General features: G+C 47.8%; 2 protein-coding genes across 2 annotated transcripts in view; both read right to left on the reverse strand.

Annotated features, from left to right (window-relative positions):
• Positions 1–21597, reverse strand: part of SMPD3 (sphingomyelin phosphodiesterase 3) — an 81139-nt gene extending 59542 nt beyond the window's left edge. The window contains exon 1 of the mRNA XM_012742357.3: positions 21334–21597. The gene's annotated coding sequence lies outside the window, so the exon portion shown is untranslated. The remainder of the gene's footprint in view (positions 1–21333) is intronic.
• Positions 1–23216, reverse strand: part of SLC7A6OS (solute carrier family 7 member 6 opposite strand) — a 319699-nt gene that overhangs the window by 109477 nt on the left and 187006 nt on the right. The gene's annotated exons all lie outside the window — the stretch shown is intronic.

The following is a 23216-nucleotide window of genomic DNA, read 5'->3' on the forward strand; positions in this document are numbered from 1 at the left end:
TAGTGTTGTCCAATAGACTGATCTGCAATGATGGAAATGTTCCATTTCTGTGCTGTCCAGTATGGTAGCCACTGGCCACACATGGCCATCAGGCACTTGAAATATGGTTGGAGTGACTGAGAAATGAATTTTTAATTTTATTTAATGTAAATAGCTACATGTTGTTAGTGGCACCCATATTGGACAGCACAACCCTGGGACTATGGGCAGAAGTGAGCAGGATGATTCTGGGTTGGGATCTATGTAACATCTTGTATTTGGGTCAGAGGAGTGGGAAGGGGAGTTGAAAATGGGGGGTGCAGATACACCGTGAGCAGAAACCTCCAAATGTGGGAGGTGAGACATTAAATCACAAAGGAAGGAGGGAGGGAGTGGGCAGGACAGAGGGAAGGGGAGGGACTTGGAACTCGGGGGCAGGTACAAGCCAGGTTCACCTGAGGATCCAGTCCCTTGTTCCCTGTGCCAGAGGCCCAGAAAAGGAAAGGAAAGAGGAGGCCTTGGGAGAGGGGAGGGTTCCATGCCAGTTAGGGCATCTGCCCACAGGAAAGCACCTTCCTGTGCCTCTGCCAGCCGTCCCAGACTTCCCGTGAGCTGTGTCCACCTTCATCCGCCTCCCATTTCTTTGTTTGTTTTGGAGCGTCTGAGCAGCCTATGTCTCTTTCCTGGAGCAGGGAAATAAACATCACCGTGGAGACAAACTCACTTGACTCCACTTATAGCAGCTAACGGCCCAAGATTTTCCAGCTCAAAGGCCCTTTTGCTTCTGCGAGTATCTCCCGAGGAGATTTGGCCGTGGAAAAAGACATTAGGAAGCAGAGGCCAATAAACTGTATATGAGCCAAAAGCCTACTAGGATAAATCCTCATCGGGTGTGTCACAGGCAGCACTTCAAATAGAAAAGCCACACAGGCTGCCTCAAACAGCCGCTCTGCCTCTGGTTTGCAAATTGAATGTGCCCCATTCCAAGCCCGCCCTGCACATCTGGGGGGAGCGGCTGCAGCAGCAGCAAGGCCTGAACAGCTGGTTCTAGAGGGGACTCTTCACCCTGGGCTTTCAAAGGGGTGGGTGGGTTTATCCTTTTGTCCTCATGCTGTCTTGAGTCTGGACTTCAAAGGGCAGGAGGTAAAAAGCAGAACTGGTCTCAGGGAAAAAAGAGATTCCCAGGAAGTCATGCTGGGAATTAGAACATCTAACCCACTCTTTTTTGTGTGTGTGAGATAGGGTCTCTTTTGCCCAAGGCAGAGTGCAGTGGTGTCATCATAGCTCATTGCAACCTCAAACTCCTGGGCTCCATCAATCCTCCTGCCTCAGTTTCCCCAGTAGCTGGGACTACAGGCACACCACCACACCCAGCTAATTTTATTTATTTATTTTTTTGAGACAGAGTCTTACTTTGTTGCCCAGGCCAGAGTGAGTGCCATGGCGTCAGCCTAGCTCACAGCAACCTCAAACTCCTGGGCTCAAGCTATCCTGCTGCCTCAGCCTCCCAAGTAGCTGGGACTACAGGCATGTGCTACCATGCCCGGTTAATTTTTTGTATATATATTAGTTGGCCAATTAATTTCTTTCTATTTGTAGTAGAGGCGGGGTCTCGCTCTTAGGCTGGTTTCGAACTCCTGACCTCGAGCAATCCGCCCACCTCGGCCTCCCAAAGTGCTAGGATTACAGGCATGAGCCACCTCACCCGGCCAAATTTTGTTTTTAAATTTTTTTAGAGACGGGGTCTTGCTATGTTCCCCAGGATACTCTTAAACTCCTGGCTTAAGCAATCCTCCCACGTTGGCCTCCCAAAGTGCTAGGATTACAGGCGTGAGCCACTGTGCCTGGCCTAACCCCTTTTTTACCATGTCTGATTATGGAAGGGAGAGAAAAGGTGAGCTTGGGAGGTTTGTAAGAGGCGGTTCCTGAGGTCCCCACATCTTAGAACCTTCCATCTACACCTGAACCTGGATTAGGAGCTAGAGGGGTCACACTTGGTCCCTGCCCTGGAGGATACAGGCAGACTTGGCATAGATGGTCATGCCATAACAAGGTATGCAGAAAGCCAAGAGGAGACCATGACTAGTTAGGTTCTGGAGTCTGGAAACTATGGTCACATCAAAAAATCCCAGCAGACTTTGGTGACTATGGTCAGGGCAGGCCAGCCTGGCCAAACCAGGGGAGCATCTCAGTGATATGACCAAACCTGGCTGCCCCATGGGAGATGACTGATGGCTGCACATTGGGTGCCACAGCTGGGCGGATGTGGGTAAGGGGCTAGGTCACTGCAGGGTTATAGATTTGGAGTCGGTCCTGGCCCACCAGCCACCATGAGGTGTGGTGTGTGGAAAGCCCAGGGCTGGAGTGTTGGTGGTCTGGGTTCTAATATGGGCAAAGCTGAGGTCTGTCTGCCTTTTTGCCAGATACCTTGGGCTCCAGTCCAGTGCAGTTGCCTGCCAAACCCTGCACATCTCAGTGCAGTAGGGGCTGCCAGGGCCACACCCTGACGGGGCTGCATGAGGGCTGGTTAGTGCCCTGTGCCTGAGAAGGTTTGCTCTCTCTGTCCAGTAACAAGGGAACTCTGACTGCCATGGAAACCTTGGTGCTGGGCTGGATTTCCCTAGAAGGATCTGGGTAGGTTTAGGGGCACTGAGCCTCAAGGAGTCTGTTGATTCCAGGAGAACGGTTGTTTCTACTCTCAGCAGGAGCTTAGGGGCAGAAGAAAGGATCATGCAGCACATGCGACGACGGGCACCACAGGCCCTTCCTCCCTGACTTGCACTATCGTGTGATCAGTTGTAGCCCAGCTGGGAAGCAGTGGGGCTGTGTCGCCCAGGGCTGACACCGGCCTGTCCTAGTTATCCTCATCAGCTGTGAGTCTCTATGAGCCCTTTAGGCTGTGCCCTTCCCTGTTCTATTCCAAATGAAGGGCCTGAGGACCAAGGGAGGGACCTGTTCCTGGGACTAAGCAGTGGATCCTGTCTCAGGAGATAGGACTGAAGCCTAGGTCTGCAGCAAGGGAAGGAAGGGTTTAGATGTTCCGGTTCCCAGCATAACTTCCTGGGAAGCTTTTTTCTTCCTGTGACCGGTTCTACTATCCACCTTCTGCCCTTTAAAGTCCAACCTCAAGACAGTATGAGGACAAAAGGATAAACCCATAAAACCACTCTCGACTTTGAAAGCCCAGGGCGAGGATTCCCCTTTGGAGCAAGCTGTCCAGGCCCTTCTGCTACTGCTGCCGCTCCAACCCAGATCTGCGGGGTGGAGTGGGAGTGGGGAGAGGGGCACATTCACTTAAAGTAGGGCAGGCTTCCAGCACGAGCATAGAGGAGGCAGCACCCAAGGCCAGCTTTGACCTGATGGCATTAGAAGCCACCCTTCCTCCCCATCCCCCTGCCCCTGTCACCAATATCCTCCCCTTTTCTCCTCCTCTCCCCCCCCCCCACCACAACCTCTCTTCCTCTCTAGGAATGCCTAGGATAATGCACAAGCCTTGGCAAAGCCCACCACGGTGCCCCTCTGTGGATCTTGGCATAGGTGCTGCCTCCCTGGTCATGCTTTTTATCGCCTGCAATGCCAGGGCTGAGGGTTGGTATTCTGTGGTGAGAATCAATTTCATAGATGTCAATAAACTAACAGGAGGATTAATTCAGACTCCAAGGCTGAGCATGACAGCTATTTTGGGTCGAGTCCACATTTCATTCCGGTATGGACTCTGGCTCACCCATCCTTTCCCCTGGTTCGGCTCCTCAGCCTTCATTCTGAGCTCAGCATGCTGACTTTGGCCACGTGCCTGTGAAGCAGCCCTGGGCTAATTTCCAACCTTGGGGGCCTTTTTCCCCCCATCACCCTACTGTTCATTGTAAAAACCAAACAACATGGAAGAGAATTTGGAGACACATCATGCAGAATCACGCCCGTGACATAGGAGCGAATTCTGTTTAGCCTTCCCCTTCGGTCTAGGTCCATGCGTGTGATGGCTGAACCAGGACACTCTCTTTATGGTCTATTTATTCAATTAATGTTAGATGCATCTCCATGTGGCCTTTGAGTCTTCGAGAGCATCATTTCCAGTGGCTGCAGAATGTCGTGTCAAGTGGGTAGACGCGCATTACTTAATCATTTGCCTTCTGTGCGTGTTATTGCTGGGAGCCAGGTCATCTGACCCGATTTTGGCCTCTAAAGCACATTTGCTGGTTGCAGTGCAGGAAGGTGCAAAAGTGAGGGCAGAATTCACGTGCACTTATTCATGAAGCATTTATGAATTGTTAGCTAAAGGCACCGTACCAGTGAGAGGACAGGGTTTAAGGGAGTAAGAAAATGTGGCCCAAGATACCCAGCTGCTTGAGAGTCAGACCAAGGCAAGAAGCCAGGCCCCCAGATCCCACATAATGAAGGGGCCGTTGGGGGTGCTAACGCCCAAGGAAGTGATGCCATGCCCGGGTGTGAAAAAATAGGCGCTCAACTAATTGAGACTTGTCTTTTAGACATTAGTGTGTCTTGCTTTATTTGTAAATAATGATAAAACAATAAAGTTCAGGACTAATTTTCTTTAAAAATAAGCAAAGAATCTAGGGAATTTTCCTATAATCACGTCAATTGCAGTCAAATCAGTGCCTTCTGATGTTTCTAGAGTGAGAGAAGGGATATGGAGTCATAGCCATCCTGCTGGGACTTGTACGAAACCTGGGAGTTTTCCTTCGTTGACTCTGATGTATCATGTGCATGGGGGCAGGAGTAAGGAGCTTGAAAACCACTGTCTGAAGTGAGAATGATAATGACTGCTATGTTTACTGAGCTTCTGCTGCGAGACAGACACTGTACTAGGCATTAAGAAACAGGGTTTGCTGGGCCAGGCGGGGTGGCTCACTCCTGTAATCCTAGCACTCTAGGAGGCTGAGATGGGAGGATCGCTCAAGGTCAGGAGTTCGAAATCAGCCTGGGCAAGAGCGAGACCCCATCTCTATTTAAAAAATTAGCTGGACACTAAAAGTATATAGAAAAAATTAGCCGGGCATGGTGGTGTATGCTTGTCCCAGCTATTTGGGAGGCTGAGGCAGAAGGATCGCTTGACCCCAGGAGTTTGAGGTTGCTGTGAGATAGGCTGACACCATGGCACTCTAGCCCAGGCAAGAGAGTGAGACTCTGTCTCAAAAAAAAAAAAACAAAAAAACAGGGTTTTCTTTACAATAGTCTTTTATGTTAGGTATTATTTCTTCACTTTAAAAAGAGGAGGTTGTGGCCGGGCATGGTGGCTCACGCCTGTAATCCTAGCACTCTGGGAGGCCGAGGTGGGCAGATTGCTCGAGGTCAGGAGTTCGAAACCAGCATGAGCAAGAATGAGACCCTGTCTCTACTATAAATAGAAAGAAATTAATTGGCAAACTAATATATATAGAAAAAATTAGCCAGGCATGGTGGTGCATGACTGTAGTCCCAGCTACTCGGGAGGCTGAAGCAGGAGGATTGCTTGAGCCTAGGAGTTTGAGGTTGCTGTGAGCTAGGCTGACGCCACGGCACTCTAGCCTGGGCAACAAAGCGAGACTGTCTCAAAAAAAAAAAAAAAAAAAAAAAAAAAAAAGAGGAGGTTGTGAATTAGAAAAATTAAGTGACTTCCTAGAGGTTACTTAGCAGCATCTTTTATTTCTCCAAAACCAGATAGCTGCATAGTATTTCATAAAACTGTTTTTCCAAGGAGTGGCTTCATGCATGCTTGCCATCAAAATAAAATGGTAACTAGATAGCAATTCAGACCTAGGAATATAAGAGAAATTATATGTAATAATTTTAGAAAGTTCTCTTAAAGTAATTTACTTTCCAATGAGAGTATGTACTTAGAGCTGTAATTGATAAGAATATACATTTTGAATTAGTACTTACGTTTATTTTTGCCCTTTTCAAAAGAGACTGGACCTTGTACTTATAAAAGCCTTTAAATTAACATACCACATCAGTGGGCTAAAAACCTGATCTCATCCTCACTTGTTTTACTGGTAGGTTCAAAACTTTAGGGAATTTATAGACTTTCTGTTCTGCCCTGAGAAGTGAGGAGGCCAGACCAGAAACCACTGACCATCAGATCTCAGTGGGGGAGCAGAGGGTGTCCACGGGACTGGGGGAGGGCTGGCTGGGTGTAGCGGGAAGAAGAAAATTTGGGGAGTACTGGGTGAGCATTCCAAGTGCCAGGAAAGCCTGGGCCTGGTTCTTAAAATTGGACTTTGTTTTTTTTTTTTTTCTTGACTACTGCAATACCCACAGTTCCTAATCCTGTATGTCAGAGACAGTCACAGGTTTCATTTTCACATGGCACAGAGTGAGCCATCCTTAAGGTGATGATTTGTTCTGATTCTTTCATGGGAACCTTCTTCTACATCGGACTGTGAATGCCCACATGCTCTTGTCACCACCCTCTGGGGCATCCCTGGTTCACACCCCGTCCCTTTGCCCCCCCCCCATGTGCTTCGAGGGACTTCACTGCAGGCATGTCCACCATCTTACCCCACATCTATAGGGTGTTGTCCAGTCTGCAGGCTGATGTACACCTTTGAACCCTGAGATGAGTTTTGGGCCAGGGATGAGTTTGGGAGTCCTTAGCTTATAGAGGGAAGCTATGTCCCTGTGTAAGAGTGGCTGGGCGGGGGGTAAGCAAAGAGACCCAGGAATGTCTCAGAACAATCACGTTGGAGCTGCCAGTAGAGGATGAAAGGGTGGAAAATGTAACAGCAGGAGGGGTGGGAGCTGAGTTGGGAGAATGTACTACCATGGGGCAAACAGGGTTTCAGGCAGGGATTGACCCAGGAGGCCCTGGAAGAGCCAGCTGGTCCTAGCTTTGTGGGCCTGCTGGGATTCCTGTCTGCTGCCCTTGTTTGTGAAACCTCCACATGAGTGCCCCATGAATGTATGGTCTCAAATCTTGGAAATTCTAAACCCTATGCTATGGGGATGAGTCTTACTCTATCTTTTTTTTTTTTTTTTCAGTTCATTTTTTAAGTCATAGAATATATATGATCATTAAAGACCACTGGAGGAAATATGGAAAGAAAAATTTTAAAGACCTAAATTTCAACCTTTCTAAACACACCAAATGTTAACATTTGGGTATATTTTCTTTCAGTGGCTTTTCAGTGGTTTAGGGGTTTAAAAATGCAATTATAATTATACCGTATATATAAATGTGTGCTAAATTTAACATTTATAGCACAGGCATCAATTTATGGCTTTTAAAAACATGGCAAACAAAAAAAAAAAAAACATGGCAAACATCATTCAGGCTGGCATATTTAGTACCCACCTTTTAATTCAATCTTCACTCTATTAGTCCTTTCTGTTGTATATGCTTTGGCTACTTGACATCAGAGACTGAAAGTAGTATGTAAATTTATGCCCACAACTGTCGTTTGGCCAGATTCTTCTTGTATTTCTAATGGTAACGGATTTTGCCTCCTGTATTTCCATGCTAAAGTACTGAGTGTACAAATGTTCAGAACAGTTATGCTTTCACAATTGCTCCTATGAATATAAAATTACCCTTTTTATCTTGCTTGACGCTTATTGCCTTAAATTGTGCTTTGTCTGATATAGCCACTCACGCTTTTTCTTTTGTTTGCATTTACCTGTGATAGCTTTGCCTACCTAGGAGCCATTTAATTTGGGGTGAGTCTCTTGTATTAATTTAATCTGGGAACCTTTGTCTTCTAACAAGGGAATGTCAATGCTTACGTGTATTGTCATAACCATTCCGGGTGGCCTCCTGTCATCTTGTTTTATGTTTTCTGCATTTCCTTTCTTTTCTGACTTTTGAGCCATAGCTCGTGATTTCTTTTCTTTTCTGCAGTGACTTGGAAGGGAGACATCTTGTTTCTCACTCCACTGATCTGCATTCTATTGCCTCCAATGAATGTTTTAATTTGTCTTTGTTCGGTTTCTAAGTAGCTCTGCTTATCTCAGCCTGTCCTCATCTCCTCTGCTGGAGATATCCTCTGCAGAATGGTTTCTAAAGGCCCTATGTTGATTTTTCTTTGTTTGCTAACTCCAGGAAGGGAGTCCTGCCTGCCTGGAGCAGGAGAGCTGGCAGGCCACTCCTGGGATGTGCCCTAGTGCTTCCTGCAAGATGAAGGGACCATCCAGGCCCTGGTCAGAGGGTGCGTGTGTTTGGTGGAGGTTGTGGTAGTGGTGGGCAAGGCAGGAAATGTTGTTACCATCAGGCAGCCTGAGTTGATCAGATGGTAGCTGGCAGGGATGAGCTCTCTGCAGAGAGAGGGGGGATGGGGGGGTAGGAGACCTGAGTTGGCTCTGACCTGGACAGGTGGCTCAGGACCTATTAGTCTCAGGTGTGAAATTTCCTGGGCACACGGATTCTTTTCTTTTCTTTTCTTTCTTTCTTTTTTTTTTTTTTTTTGAGACAGAGTCTCACTCTGTTGCCCAGGCTAGAGTGCTGTGGCGTCAGCCTAGCTCACAGCAACCTCAAACTCCTGGGCTCAAGTGATCCTGCTGCCTCAGCCTCCCAAATAGCTGGGACTACAGACATGTGCCACCACGTCCAGCTAATTTTTTATATATATATTTTTAGTTGTCCAGCTAATTTCTTTCTATTTTTTGGTAGAGACGGGGGTCTCGCTCTTGCTCAGGCCGGTCTCGAACTCCTGAGCTCAAACCATCCGTCCGCCTTGACCTCCCAGAATGCTAGGATTACAGGCGTGAGCCACCGCGCCCAGCATGGATTATTTTCAAAGATCTTGTTTTAAGACTCATAAATGGACTTTCAGTGAAGGCTTTTTCAATGCCTCCATTTGTCTGCTCTCTTAACCAGGTATTGGTCTAATATATTGTCTATTAAAACTCTCTACAGGGCAATTAGCAGCTTTAAATGGTTTGTTTAAATTTAAACACTCTGGTATTTTTTTCATTTATTCAAGATGGTTGTGCCTCTGTATCCTCTAACACAGAGCTGCCAATTCTGGGAAGGGCTGGGGCCTTGGAAAGGCAGGGTGGGGGCTTGTTTGGGGGGTGGGAGGGAGATAGCCTGCTAGGGCCCACGAAGGTTTCCAGAGAGAGATACAGGCCAGGTAGGGTCTTGTCTTCTGAGGGGCCTGAGAGGCAGGGGTGGTACTGGCTTGCTGCCAGCAGTCCTCTGCTCGACTGGGCCAAGACTTTCCCGAGAGTAGCCTCAGGGATGGGCCACAGGTCAGAAGACCTGCTGGTGAGAAGGAGGCAGGGCAGTGTGTGCGGTGGTCAGCGCTATAGTTGGGCCACCCTGGTGCCTGGGGAGAATGCTAAAACCAAACAGCTCTTTGGGAGAGCTAAACCATTTCCACTGGACACCAAAGGCAGACACCTCACAAACACCAAGTTCCTCTGGGGCCAGAATCATAGCTGATCCTCTGTGATCCCTTGGAACATTTCATTCATGATCAAGTGGTAGCACCACCAGGGTCCAAAGAGGTGCCAAGGAGGCCTTGTCGTGGGGACGAGGCCAGGGCTGGTCACTGGAGATCAAAGTCATTGCTGTAACCTTCATGCTGCTCCAGCTAAGATGGTCAAGATGGCCACTACCAAGCCCGCAGAGCACCAGATTAGGAAACTGAGGTCTAGAGAGACATAAGTTATATGTCCAGTCACCTGACAGACCAATCTGAATTCCTTACAGCAACTCAAAGTACTCCAACACATTGGCTTTTCCCCTTCTGTGAGTGTTGGCGTAAATCCTCTGACTCAGGGGTTAACGTCTGGACCCAACACACAAGACTGTGTGTGTGTGTGTGTGTGTGTGTGTGTGTGTTTTCCCTCCGGCAGAATTAGTCACCCCTCTATGTTCCTAGTGCTCTCTGCTCTTCCCTTCATTATACCACGTATCTTGCTGCACTGTAATTATCTGCCTCTGTCTGTCTTCCTTGGAGGACTGAGTACCTAAGGGCAGAGACTTTGTGTTTTACTTGTACACAGTAGGCACACAATAGATTTTGTTACATTAATGTTGATGAATTCACAGCTCTCCACTCACTATATATATATATATTATCATGGCTTGGCCCTATTAAGTGTGCAATTCCTTTATGATCAATTAATTTAAAATTCTGTTCTTTTGAAGATTAACCACTGAAAAACTGTACTTTGCTCAGCGTACCATGCCTGTGGGAAGCATGGCTGCTTGAACCACACTGCTTCATGGCGCCCCTTGTGGCAGCGTGCTCTAATTGCAGGCAAATGGTCTCAAGAGCTGGTCTTTCAAATAAGCATGTAGGAAAACCATTTTCATTGCATGCAACAAGCTTCCGCAATACATCAGCCTGTGTCTGCTACCCCAGGTTCCACAGCTGGGCCTGCTCAGACCTGACGTGAGATAAGGTTGGCAGCATTTATAAAATCCCCATTTGCCTCACCTGGTTATGTTATTCCGGAGGCAGGAGGAAGCACCTAGAAGGGAATATCACGAGGTGGCCATATTCATTTGCATATTTCCTACACTGAACAGCTTGTTCTAATTTAGAATTGACTAATTCCCCGAGGACAGGGACTATGTCTCATTCATTTCCATCTCTCCACTGCCTGGCACAGGGCTTACTTACCACGGAGTGGGAACCAGGTGTGTGAGCAAGCTATGAACACTTGCTGAACACCTACTGTGTGCCAGGCCCTGTGCTGGGAGCTCATCACAGAAATGTCAAAGAATTGGTATGTCAGAGCCTTGGCGTCTGAACAATCAGGTATAAGAGGCCTGGCTCATGACGTAGCTCTGAAGTAACCACACTGCCCTGCTTTCTGATGCCCGACTATTCCAACCTTCGGTGCCTTTATTATTGTTATTCTGACTGGTTCTTATTTCTAACTTGATTTTATTCTTCAGAAGTCATCATTCAACCCTGCTGAATTCAGCATGTGTTGACACACATTAATTGTTTCCGGGGGCGGGGGGGGGGGTGTCAATGGCCAGATGAGCCCTTAACATTCCATATCCAAGTGTTTGTCATTTCTCATTTGTGATACATTTACAATCACTAGCCACTTATCCCACGACAACTTGTCAAAATCTTCGAGGCCTTGCCCACCCTTGTATTCATCCTTCCAGAACTCTGGAGAGCATCTGGAATCCTAGCATGACTCTTCAAAGAAAACACAGTGAGGCACCATGATCTCTTTTATCTTCTTTTATCATTTTGCACATCAAAACTCTTTTACTCATCAAGGGACTCTCTCATAGCTGTGAAAGTTACCTCCCCACTGCCTTGCGTCCTCCACAGAATTGCAGGTGCCTCTTGGAAGAAGTGCTGTGTTCATGCCCCTCTCCCTTCCTGCCTTTGTTTTCCATTGTCATTACAAGCGTAGCCATGGAGAGAAATCTGGTGTAGATTGTGACTGCAGCCATTAGAAAAGATAGATTTTCCTTTTAACCAGCCTGAGGAGGATGGGATTTGGTTTTCAGCCCCTGCAGCCTACAGAGAAATAAACAGAATGAATTCAATATGGCAAGTCCAGAAAAATCTCCTTTTGTGGAACAAGCTCTCTGCATGGGAGGGGGCCACTCACTGCCGGGTGCTACATCCAGAAAGGGCTATGGCATTTGCAATAACCTTGACTCACGCCCTCACAGCAGCCACCCTGGGAGGCAGCCACTCAGTGGTGTCACTGGGGAATCATGAACCAAAGGATAATACTGTCTGCCTCCCAAAGCACAGGGAAAAGGTCTCAGCCCAGGGAGCAAATCTGCTTCCTCCCTTACCAAGAAGACCTCTCCTAAGCTTTTACCTGGGTTTGGGCACTGTAACTGTGCTTGGCATCTGTACTGTCCAGCAGTCTTTTCTGCCTGACACTTGACAAGGCAGCAATCCTCGTAGCAGACCTGCCACCCTTCTTCTGCCTAGGGCTTTTGTGAAGTCCAAATGAGAGAAAATGGCATGCAAATTCTTTGAAAAGTAAAGAGTACTGGCAGGAATGCTGGACCCTGGTGCTATCTGGCCACGCCCTCCACAGGCTCTGGCTTTGAGATGCTTGGTGAGCACACTCACACTGTAACAAAATGCCCCAATTCAGTGAGATGCCCCAAATTCATAGTTTCAGATTCCATATCTCTTTCTTTGCCTATGAACATTTTTGGCACGGTAACACTTCTTAGCCTGACATTCAAGGCTTTCCAAACATCCATTTCCTACAGCAACTCCCTTCCATTTCAGTACCCCTAGAACATGCCAGTGGCATTTCTACCCCTGTTCATTTGATCACAGCTTTTTCCTGCCTTCCTTCCCTACCCCACTCACTCCTCAAAGCCCCTCCAATGTTGTACCCACATTTAAAGACCAGGCAGAAGACCTCTCCACAAGCTGAACCACAAATCACCTTCAAAATAATAGTTACTGGGTTCCTGCTGACTTTGAACCTGAGAAGCAGTGATCCCAGTGATTAAGAACAAGGCTCTGCAGTCAGATTGCCTGGGTTGGGGTCCTGGTCCTATTACTGTCTATGCAACCTTGGGCAAGTTACCTAAAGTTTCTGAGCATTGCCTTCCTCAGCTATAAAATAGGGATAATAATGGTGCTCATATACACATATAAATTGCTGAGCACAATGCCTGACCCACTGTAAGCACTCACTAAAGGAAGATTAGTATTACCCCTAAGCATTGTCTTATATGTTGCCATGTAATTGCCATGACAGACCAGGAAAAGTTGGTTTTATTGCCCCAGATGAAAAAAAACGAGGCTCAGAAAGGTTAAAGCACCTGCCCAAGGCCACATATTTGGTAGTGAAAAAGAGATTGATTCAAACTCAAGTCTGTCTGGTTGGGATCCACAGCTTTGTCTCTGCCATAGCCAACCCACCTCCTATAGTTCCTTCCGCCCTTGTTCCTTGGTCCAGTTCACTCGTGGGCATCTCTCTGCTCCCCAGCCAACCCTTAGCTCCTCCCAGCAAGGATTCTCAAAACAACCCAGCCCAGCACTGTTCAGCATTTACTGAAGGAATGAAAGAATGAATGAGTGAGAAAATGTGCATTTCAAGGCCAGACTATCCCAAAAGAACACAGCACTGGTACTTGGTTCCTAGAAGTATGGGCCCTGTCAACAGAATCAGGGGTGAGCCTACCTCCAGGCTCTTCCCTACCTCAGTCCCCCCACCACACTTTGAGCCAGGAAATCTGACCGAGTTTCTCTCTTGCTAAAACACTTCCTGTGAGACTAATCTAATATATATATATATATATATATATATATATATATATATATATATATATATATTCCCCCCCCCCCGTCATCTCCTTTCCAGAAGGCAAACTTTTAGAACAGGAAGAGATGGTCAAGGACAGCAACAATGTACCCCTCAGAGCTGGGCCTGCCCTGGGGAGCAGGAGAACATGGTCCTGGGCTCGGCTTCTGGATTTAGGTCCCCCCTCTTTCTAAAGCAAAGCTGCACATAAAGTTCTCTAAACACAAGGGCAGAACTTGAGGATAAACATAATGGAGAACAATGCCCATTTTGCTGCTTGCCTCATTATCTCAGGGAAAGAATCTCCGTGTGTTAATTGGACAGCAAAGAACATGCAAGATTGTATAGTGTGCCCAAAGCTACCAAGACCCTCCATTTTGGTGTAGACACACACAATCAGGTGAAACTGTCCTTTCAACCCCTTCAGGGACTGAGAAAAGATAGGGAATGAAGCAGTGGAATTATAGGAAAGGCTCTGGAGATTCTGAACAGCAAATTCTCTATTAAAGAACAGAGAGTTCTCTATTAAAAAAACACCTGAAATACCATTAGTCATAACTACTATTTGTTGAGTGCCTACTATTTACCAGATATTTTATTTTCAATATCTAATCTTCACAGCAAGCTGTGAGAGTTGGTACTGTCTCCATTTTACAGAAGAGGAAACTGAGACTCAGTGTCTTGACTAAGTCCAGTGAGTGGCTTTGACCTTGGGTATGTCTGATTCCTGTCTAGAATCTTTCTCCCAGAGCACAAGGCTCTCATTTCCTTGAGGAATCTTGGAGTCTAAGAGACTTAGAGGTTTTGAGTTATCTGGTACAAGTACCCTCTAATCATCCTCTTCCTCAACCCATTAGCAGAAGTCAAGACCTGTGCATAATGCAGTTAGCTAATTTGTTTATTGTATGCTATGTAAATGGCTTGATATCTTTCCTCAGCATCATTATCTGCCTGAAAATAGGGGCCACATCATGGTAATACATGAGTTTATACTTAGCAAGTGTTTTCAATCATGCTTCAACTAGTAATCTTTTTTGCTTGATTTATCTGAAAATTGTCCGCTTGTTCTCCTGCCTTGTTGCCCCATCTTGTAAAATTGTATGAGCCTCTTCTGTTGATAACAATAGTTAACATTAAGTGAACACTCACTGTGGACCAGTCACTGTTCTAAGTGATTTAGCTCATAACGTAGGAGGCAGGCTCTATTATCATCCCCATTTTGCAGGGGAGAAAACAGAAGCATGACTTGCTCAAGGTCACACAGCCCAAATGACAGAGCCAGCATTCAACCCCAGATTAATTGATTACAGACCTACTTTGCTAAATGCCTCAGTTTATAAAGAAAATGTCTCCCTAAATGGAAACACTCTAGAATAACGCTGTCCAGTAGGAATATAATGTGAGTTATAAATGTAAGGCACATATACACTTATAAATTTTCTAGTGGCCACATTAAAAAAGTAGAAAGATATAAGTATAATTAATTTTAATAATAATATATTTTATTTAACTAATATATCCAAAATATTATTTCAGAATGGAGTCAATATTATCATTGAGATATTTTACATTCTTTTTTCATACTAATTTTTTGAAATCTGGTTAACATTTTATACTTACAGCAAATTTCAGTTGGGACTAGCCACATTTCAAGTGCTCAATGGTCACATGTGGTCAGCAGCTACCATATTTGACAACACAGATATAGATGGACATTTTATTTGTTCTATTTTATCTATTTATTTCTACTTCAATTTTAAATTTGGGTTTATGTTGGGTCAAAGAAGGCTATGTTAATGGAAATATGCCTTTAGATAATTTCATGAACAGAGCAACCATTTAGGACAGTGGAAAGAACATGATTTAGGCATTATAGAACATGGGTTCTAAGCCCCATCTTTGCTGCTAATCAGGGCTGTGGCCAAAGCAACCCTCCACTTCCCTGGTCCTCTTTCATCATCTTACAAGAGACATCATGGATTATGATTATTAAGGGTTTTTCCACTTCTAAAACTCTATTTATAGCACACACCCTTTTTAGGGGTTCTACATTTGTTTCCTCATTCCTTTCAAGATTTCTATATGACAGGACTTATTCCATGTTGGGGTTGTGTCCCATGCCCCATTCTGTGACTGGCACATTGCAGGCACAAGAAATATTTGTTGAATGACTTAAAATCCAGTCTTCCTTTGAGGGATCCCTGGGCCTCCCACTTTTTGCCAGAATAACTATAGCAGCCTTAGCAATTAATTTTGTTTCCTTTCTCAGATTGGACTGAAATCTTGACAATCTAAGCTTTTTGAAGGGTTATAGCCAGGATTAAAACCATTTCCTGATCCTATTAGCAAAGGAGATGGTACTCAGCCCTGGGCATGGCTGCATAGAGACCCTCACAAATGGCCTCCCTCCTATTACATACTGTTCTGATGCTGAGGAGAGTTAATTAATGACTCTAAATAAGAAAACAATCAAATCTGTCTGCGGTCATATGAGTCAGAGCAGACCCAGATGGGGAACCGGGTCCTTGGCCTGCAAGTGCCCTCGGGAAAAGCAATAGCAGCCTTTGCTCCTTTCGTCAGAGCTTTGCAAAGCCCCAGACTGGAAGGGGAGGGAATCACTCAAAATGGAATGGAGACCCAGTTTGATGTGAGGCATTTTCTTTTTTTCTTTCTTTTTTTTTTTTTTTTTTGTTTTGAGACAGAGTCTCACTCTCTTGCCTGGGCTAGAGTACCGTGGCACCAGCCTAGCTCACAGCAACCTCAAAGTCCTGGGCTCAAGCAATCCTTCTGTCTCAGCCTCCCAGATAGCTGGGACTACAGGCACATGCCACCGTGCCCGGCTAATTTTTTCTATTTTTGTTTGGCTAATTTCTTTCTATTTTTAGTAGAGACGGAGTCTCACTCTTGCTCAGGCTGCTCTCGAAATCCTGAGCTCAAGCAATCCTTCCCCCTTGGCCTCCCAGAGTGCTAGGATTACAGGCATGAGCCACCATGCCTGGCCAGAGGCATTTTCTTAAAAGGCCAGGCTGCCTTTCTGGGTATTGTGCAGACTGAGGCCCAGGGAGAGGAGAAAAAGCACAAGTCTATTCCTCTCTAACCCCTTTAGATACCCAAACCTATATTTACTGAATGGGGAGTTCTCAGGAACAGGCCCCTGTGTGTGTGGCAAGATTGGGGCCATCTTAGGAGGACCAGAGGACATGCAGTCTGAAGTCCACCAAGCCCCAAACCTGTCCACCCTCAGGAATCTTGCAGCCACATATGAAGGTAGAGCTTTGGCTGGGATGACATAAGGATAGGAATGTGATGCTAAGGCCCACAACAGTGAAACTTTTATTTAAGTGTTAGATGTTTTCCTGTGAAAATCTGAGAATGGGAATAGGTAGAGGGAATCTTTTAATAATATCCAGATGTCTTCAGCTTTCAAATAGGATGCTAGAAAATAATGATAAGCCCTATTTCTTTAGCTCTATGTGCACTCTTTGTCAAATAATAATAGTCTCCTCATAGGGCATTTATTTCCTTCCTTTCTTAAAAAGGGGGGGAAAAAAAACCAACAACAATACTTTGCTGCCATCCAGGCTTGGCTTCCTGTGAAAATTTTCCACTCTGGAAACAAAAAGCCTGAGCTATTGGTTATGAGGATCATTACACTGCCCTCTTCCTTCTTTAGTAACCCAAGTTTGGGTAACAAACCTTTTGCCAGAATAAGATGTAAAGTGGGTGGTACTATCCTTGCTCAGCTTGAAAAGACTTTGTGATTTGTATCTGAATCCTAGTCGGTCCCAAATGCCTCTAGAATACTAGAGCCTTATATAGGACACTCCAGTGCTTCAATTTTGTTTCTATAATAGCAATCGAGAAAAAATAGTGGTAAGGAAGAGGTTCTGGAGTTTAAGGATGGAACCTAAACGCTGCCCTTTCTGTATGACCTTGGGAGATCCCTTTTCCTCTCAAAGCTTTGTTTCCTCATCTTGAAAGTGGGAATAACACCGCCACCTACCTCATAGGACTGTGAAGATTAAATACATTCTTGCATGTGAAGAGCCTGACTCAAGAAAATTTTCCTCTTATTATTAGCTCGTAATTCTTTATACAGGATTGCCTCCACAGCCCTTTTCATGTTGTTTTTTTTCTGTGATCAGCTTTGAGGAAATTCTCACAGAGGCCATGGCCCTCAGCTCTTGCTTCTGCTCCATGCCCTAAAGTCCTCCCTCCCCAACAGGGGGGCTGAGGCCAGTTCTCCAGAACCTTGGACAGCTCCACTTCTTAGCAACTCAGTTGGCAGCCTGAGGAAGCAGGAGGGACTTGGAAAAATTTCCCAGAAAGGCTGCATTAATGCGGGGATTTAGGAATCCCAGGGACTGCAGTCTCACTCCCAGCACGTTGCCACTTGCATGCATGTTCAGATTCTTCAACATGACCAGCCCTCCTGGAAATTTCTAAGGAGCCTCTCGTCAGAAAGCTGTAACTCCACCCACAAGATTTACTGCATCTTAAGGCCCTTTCTTCTTTCCTATGAACTCCAAGAATTTTTTTTTGAGCCCAAAAAGAACAGAAACACCACCCACATCTTCCTGTATCTGCTGATATTTAATTTGTTTGGCTTCAGTACAAGGATTAAACATTCTTGATTAATTTCAAGTAAAAGTAATAATGGATGGACATGAGGAAATGTTTTACAAGACAAAGATTCAGGTATGAACTAAAAGAAACATAAAATAATGTTATTGCCCGTAGGTGATGTTAAGCACCATTCTCTAATCAGAATAAGCAGGTGGTTCAATTTATGAGGTAATTTAGCTTTTCACTCTCCAATGCAGAGCACAACACACCATATGCAGTCACCTTCCGAACAGGCAAGGAAGAGATTAAGTCCTATTTTTACTTTATGATACTGAGTCACGTAGTTCAATGCAAATCACATGGATGCCAAAGTAAGAACAATACCAGGTATTTAAATACCTTTTTTCCTTTGAGGAGCTCTAAAGATTTTGTGACTGCATGAAATCCCTTCAGAGTAACTCCAGAAGAAGAGACACATGTCACCAGGTGGGCATTTAGGACTCACTATGTCTCATCCATCTCCCTCACTCCTGTCATTAGGATTGGAAGAGCCAGTGTTTGCCAGATTTTTGCTTTTAGTAATAGCCTCCCGATATCTGTACTTTCTGGGCCATATTGTTATTGAGGAAAAGAGGGTCTCTGAAAAATATGTTATTGACTAATATAATAATAAGAAAGAGAAGAGGATAAACATGGAATAGGAAAGGGGGAAGGCAATATTAGAAGTAGAGGGCAAGACCAGAAAGATGCCTGAACTTCCCTGAGCTTGATAAATGTTTTCCATGCATTGTCATCAAAAATGGATTTGATGCCCACCCTCAAATGGACAGAAACTTGAACAAAGGCCTTCAGGCTGCCTTTAAACATTTCCACAGGGGCAAAGACAGCAGCAGTTCTACTGCTTGAACTAGCCTAAAGGAATTGCAGAGAAGAACATCAACTCAGGACTCTGAAGGTAGGCGGGGAACCCCCAGATGGAAAGGTTTGTGGTATTACCTAACAATGCCCACACCCACTCTGAGCCCACCATGGGGAAGTGTTAGTTGCCAAATTGCACCGTGGCTTAACTTCCTCCCAGCAGAGGTCGCTGTCGATACTGACAATGGATACTTGTGAGGACCGGACCAGGCAGGCTGGGCTGGATGGATGGTAGCTCCACTGTCTGGTACCTGCTCTTTTTGTTGTTCTGCTAGCCACAATCTAACCCCTCATTCAATGGGAAGGAGAGCTCTGTGGAGATTATCTCGAATCCACACAGTACCTTTGCTATAAAAGTACTGTGAAATTGGAGTCACTTGCTGGGGGTGGACAGCTCTGGGAGGGCTGTGCTCATCCTCTAGTGGCATTACCCTGTAGTGATATCTCGGTTACCCTCATGTCCTCTCTCTGAGTGTACTAGTATTTCTGAGACACCATCTGCGACTGACCAGCAACCTTAGCCCCATGGCCCTTCCAGACATGGAGGCCAAAGTGACAAAAGTTGCCTTGCCACACAATCTTCAACTCACATCATAAATGATTCTGTCCATGATCCCCCCAAAACCTCACTTGGCAGCTGGTGGGGGAGGGGGCAGAATTCTGGTCCTCAGGGCACCCCAGTGTATCAGGACATAGTTTCTGAGGGCAGGGCAGGGGACTGGAGAGTCTCTTAGGGTCAGACCTGAGGAAGGGCTGAAGAAAGCTCCACATACTTGTGAATACCCAGGTATGCAGGATAAATGCAAGGCAGCCTGAAGCTGCCTCCGCCCTGAGGACATCACTCCGACCCTAGGGCATTACTGTGGCTTGAGAGTCTAAGGGGTGACTACACTGATCCTCCCAACATCAAAGCCCAGCAATAAATGGTTGCTATCTCCACATACACACACACACACAGCCATGACACACACGAACACTGGAGCACATGCATTCACACCCACACTCTGACCTGCACCATCACCTGTGCAAACCCTCACACACTTAAACACATCCCTGTCCCAGAACCAAATTTGACCTAGTATGGCTGATGGGGTGTGGGAAGGTCCAGTCAGGATGCCCCTCCAGTCCCTGGCCCACTCATGTCCCTTGAGCTCCAGTCCCTCCGCACAAGGTGGAGTCCCCGCCTGTGCCTTGTCCTCGTGGCCACAGGTCCTGAATCCCCCCCAGAAGGGGCCCTGGTCGTCATGGGGCACATGGAACCCCGGGTACTGGGTTAGCCTTAGTGTAGAGGGTTCAGGAAAAGAGAAGGGTGTGGGGCATAGTGCCCTGCTCCGGCTCCGCTGCCGCTTCCCCGGGATTTTCCATCCCAGCTTGCGCTGGCCGGTGAGGAGCAAGAGCGCTTTGTCTCCCGCCCTGCTCCTGGCACGTTTCCGTGGAAGCTACCCGCGCCGCGCCCGAAGCCCCCCCTCCCCTGGCCGCGCCCCCCGCCCAGCCCGCGGCGCAGGCCTGCCAGTGCGGCGACCGCCGCTTTGTCCTCTCGCGGATGCCTGTGCCAAGCGCGAAAGCCCCGCGCCCAAAACTGCCTCCGCGCGTCCCAGACCCAGGTCCCAATGCCCGGACTTGGGGCGTGCCCTGCAGGGAGCGGAGCAGCACCCGGGAATCTGCAGGTGTGGGGGGCGTCTGCCTGGAGCTCCTATGTGCTTGAGAGGGGACCTGCCCTGTCCCGCCCCGCCCATGCCCGTCTGGGGCTGGTCTCCCGCTGCGGTCCCGGTCCCGAGGCGTGGTGGGGTAGGGAGGGTCCTCTCGACTCATAGTCGGATCCCTTGGCCTGGGTCCAGGCAGAGAGGGCCTGGCAGATGAGGTCCGGGTGGAGAGAGGTGGGGAGGAGTCCCTCAGCTCCTCTTACTAACCCCCACAACCTCCCACACCCAGGCCACTCCGATCTTAGGCGCAGGACGAGAGCAGAGGATTCCGAGCGCAGTCAGTGCTTTCCTTTACCCGTGACTCCGAGCAACGTGGGGAGTGGTCTCTCAGCCCTTTCCTCCTCATATTCCAGTCCCTTCCCCCAGTAACCTAGGAGGGTCCAAGTGGGAGGGATAAGAGTCCTCCATCTCCATCCTTATCCTCCATCCTCCTCTCGACAGAACCCTAGGCTGCAGGCGGAGGAGGCATGGGGAAGGGTCTTCCTTAGCCCCCAACAGCCCTTGCTCAATAACCCCAGGAGGGTCTGAGTGAGGGGAGGAGTCCGCGATCTCATCCATCACCAGCAGACCCCTTTGTAAGCTCAAGCAGCCGAGGTGTTGTGGGGAAGGGCCCCCCCGCCTCTGAACCTCCCATCCCAGAACACCCCTCCCATGCACAGTAATCCAGCAGCCTCGTCCCCAGGCACCGGGGGAGGGAGGCTCCCAGCGTGAATGCTCTTCCAGGAGAGACGGGGGGTCCCCCAGCCCTCGCCCCTCACGCTCAAGAGCTCTCTCCACCACAAAGCAAAAACGAACCCAAGCTGCTCCGACCTTAGGCGCCGGGCCACGGGAGGCCTGGGGGCAGTCAGCAGCTGTCCGGGACAGATGGTCTAGAGAGCAGCGAGAACAGGTCCCACCATCAACTCCCCAGGTCCCCTCGCGCCTCAGTCCAGCCCCTCCCCAATAAAACAAAAGCGAATTCAGCAGCACCGACCTCTGACGGCGGTCGGGAGGGCGGTCAGCGCCCGGCAGCGCACCCAGCTCCTCCCGGCTCCTCACGGTCCCGGCTCCTCACAGCTCCGGCTCTTGCGGCGGCTGAGGCTGCGGCGGCGGCGGCGGCAGCTGCAGCGGAGACCGCGGCTCTCGCATCCGGAGCCTCCCTCGGACTCAGCACCTGGAGCGGCGAACAGCTCCGCGCTTCATTCCTCCGCCCCGCCTCCCCCGCGCCGCCGTAGCCAATGGCGACCCGGGCCCCGCCCAGAAGGCTGCCCATTGGGAGCGTCGTCCCCTCTCTCTGCGGCCCCGCCCGCTGGTTCCTGGGTCTCTCCGTCAAGACCACATCCCCCAGAGACGGCCGGCGTTTTCGCACGGCCTCCTGGAACTTGTAGTCCTCTAAGGACGAGGAGTGGGCTCGCGCCGCGGGCAGGCCGGTGGAGGCGCACTGCATTTCCCAGGGTCCATTGGAGAAATGGAGGCGCGGAGGAGGGCGGGAGGACAGTTTCCATAGCAAAGAAGGCCCGTTGGGGATGGTTGGCAGAGAAGTGGGGCAGGCCCCAGGACCCTCGAAGGATCGTGCGAGACTTCGGGCAGCTTCTTGGGAGGCCATTTCGATTTTTTTTTTTTTCTCCTCGATTTTTAACGCGGGACCCTGAGCCTCAGCTTTCCTATCTGGGAAGAGGGGCAAGGAGCCATCCCCCTGACCACACCTGGCTGTGATGGGGCAAACGTAGGGATAGCCGCTTTGGTTCCTGCCCAGGAAAGGTGAGGGAGGAACTTTATCACTTTGGTTTTGTCTCGATCTTGTTATAGAGGAGCGCATTACTTTTGGTCATCCCTTGTGCCACCAGGGCCTTCCCATCTCAGGTCCTGGCCTCCTTCAAACCACCCCCGGATACCGCAGCATCTCCCCACCGCGTAGCAGACAGAGGGCGCTTCTCCTGCCTGAAACCTTTCACAGGCTTCTCACTGCCCCTGGAATTAAGCCCACACCCCACTGCATGGCTGGAAAGGCTCGTCGATATCTAGACTCCACCTTCTTCTTGCAACACTCTGAATTTCTTTGGAAGCTGGGAAATCTTAAGCACCCGTTTTCTCTCACTCCCGTGGGTCGCTCCAACTTGCCCTCAGCTAACCCCTCAGCACCCTTCAAGCCCCAGCCTAGATGCAGCCTGTTTTGTGAAGACTTCCTAGATGCCTGGCTCTGTTAGGCTTCCTACCCTGTGTTTGAGCAGCACCCTCTATTTTCCCTATTCTACTTGCACGTTTATGTACCCATCTTCCTCGTTAGATTATAAGATTCATAGAGTAGGGGCTATGTCTATAGTATTCACACAGCCCAGTGCCTATAGTGTCTGGCACATAGTAGGCACTTAATAGATATTGAGATGTCGATATTTGTTGAATTGAAAATGAATTGAAGTTCAATTGAACCTCATTCACATATACTTCCAAAATCTTGATTTCCCAAGGTTGCGCATTTCCCATTGCCAGAGGTGTTCAACTAGAGGGATGTTATCCCCTTGAAGAAATGTTTATGTCATTTGTACAGTGGGTTGGAATTTTACCTGAATGCTCTGAGGGCCTTTCCAATCCTACAATGCTAGGGATTGTTAGATTCATAGCTGTTATTCCTGTCAATGCTCCCCTAAATGTCATCAGTTCTTCATGTTCCTCTATTTCGAGCTGTTGGCCCTACTTCTTCCTGTGCCTAAATGCCCTACCTCCCACTCCCTTTCTGGGAAAGATCTGCTGCCCCTGTCAGTTATGAAGTAAGACAGCCTGGAATTCCTGCCTTTCTTTTAACCTTTTGCTCAGCATTATAGAGCCCCATTTGTGATGTTCCACCTTCCTAGGTAGCATCTTTCCTGAGCCTTTCCC

Source organism: Microcebus murinus, chromosome 20 (assembly GCF_040939455.1).
Source record: "Microcebus murinus isolate Inina chromosome 20, M.murinus_Inina_mat1.0, whole genome shotgun sequence".
NCBI lineage: Eukaryota > Metazoa > Chordata > Mammalia > Primates > Cheirogaleidae > Microcebus > Microcebus murinus.